Source organism: Leptonychotes weddellii, chromosome 4 (genome assembly GCF_054177405.1).
Source record: "Leptonychotes weddellii isolate Sample4059 chromosome 4, ASM5417740v2, whole genome shotgun sequence".
NCBI lineage: Eukaryota > Metazoa > Chordata > Mammalia > Carnivora > Phocidae > Leptonychotes > Leptonychotes weddellii.
The window spans coordinates 123,335,795-123,337,605 of NC_138372.1; the positions used below are offsets into that span (position 1 = coordinate 123,335,795).

Below are 1,811 nucleotides of genomic sequence, written 5' to 3' on the forward strand. Positions count from 1 at the left end.
CCATAAATGAGTTATACCCTTCCCAGTTTGCTATTCCTATCATTCTGTGGTCCCTGACACTGATCAGAGTATGCGGCCACCAGAAAGCAATGCCTTGACTGTCCCCTGCTCCAAGGTTAAGACATGGAACAGTTAATGGGAGGTTGAAAAAAATTATAAATGTTTTATTCCTTTTGCTACCTCTTTTTTCCTCTTCCTCTGCAGGCCGAAGAGGTCTGGGGACTTGCGTGTATTCTTGGGAAATACGACACTGGGAAAGTTTTAAAAAGGCCATAGTAGGGGCCTGGGAAAGGAAATGCAGAGTTGCTAGTATATCTCCTTTAAGATCAGGCTCCTTAGGAGAAGTAAAGGGTCTTTTTGAAGTTTCTGCATTTTGTGGCTTATCTCATTAGGGCTAAAGTCATAATAGTGATGGTGGACGGGAGAATGTATGTTTGGCTCCACTTAAGATGGACCCTAAGCAGAGGGATAGACAGCTACATCCAAAGCTAGATTCGAAGCAGTGACGGAATCCTATCTAAAACAAGTTTACAGTGAGCTATGGTTGCTGAAGTCATGACAGGACAGGTGTTTAGAAAGTTTCTTCCCCTCTTTGACTGAGTTTTAGTTGAAAAGAGTGCAGCTGAAACTGCAGCCAAAGGAGGCATTATGTTTCCAGAAAAATCTCAAGGAAAAGTATTGCAAGCAACAGTAGCAGCCATTGGATTGGGCTCTAAAGGAAAGGGTGGAGAGATGCAACCAGTTAGTGTGAAAGTTGGAGATAAAGTTCTTCTCCCAGAATATGGAAGCACCGAAGTAGTTCTAGATGACAAGGATTATTTCTCATTTAGAGATGGTGACATTCTTGGAAAGTATGTAGAGTGAAATTAATCATTATTGAAATGGCATCACGTGAAGCTGCCCATTCCACTAAAGTGAAATCTTTCATCATGTAAATAATTTCCATGTCTCTGTTTTATAACAAACTAATGGTATCCAAACTAAATAATAATAATAATAATAATAATATAATAATAAAACAAGTTTACAAACAGTATAAGTCAGGATGTGATTAGTGCAATGGTATTTCAGAGAAGGGAGGCTGCTATCAGCCATGTGGGAACAGAAGATAACAGGACATGTATTTTTGCAAAAAGCAAATGACAGTAAAACAATGATACAGCAGTAAAGAGAGTGAGGTATGGAAAACCACAAGACTACAGATCAAGAAACCTCTCCATGTGATCCTAGCCAAATCGTACTTCTGGGGGCCCTTTATCCCCATCTTAATTCACTCTCCCTTCATCCTTCTGTAATTAGTATTAACTGCATTAGCCTTCTAATGGTCTTCTAGTCACAATTGCCACTCACTCCTTAAACCAGGTCACTTTGCAACTAGAATTATCTCATTAAAACTCGAATCTGATTTCACAACCAACTCTCTTTTTTTTTTTTTTTAAAGATTTTATTTATTTTTTAGAGAGCGAGCGAGAAACAGCATGAGAGGGGAGAGGGTCAGAGGGAGAAGCAGGCTCCCTGCTGAGCCGGGAGCCCGATGCGGGGCTCGATCCCAGGACCCTGGGATCATGACCTGAGCCGAAGGCAGACGCTTAACAACTGAGCCACCCAGGCGCCCCACAACTAACTCTTATTGGAAAGACTTTATGACTTTCCTTTTGGTAACAAATGCCTTCACCTGATCTATGGCTCCAGATGCCCCCTCAGCTGACCACCCCCAACATAGCCACCTTATGCACTCATCTCCACCCCCCCCAACTTTTGGCACTAAAACATGTGCTTTTTGTTTTGTTTTTTTAAATCACTGCACGTAT

General features: G+C 41.5%; 1 pseudogene; it reads left to right on the forward strand.

Moving 5' to 3' along the window:
* Positions 1 to 355: 355 nt before the first annotated feature.
* Positions 356 to 896, forward strand: LOC102743534 (10 kDa heat shock protein, mitochondrial pseudogene; annotated as a pseudogene).
* The last annotated feature ends 915 nt before the right edge of the window (positions 897 to 1,811 follow it).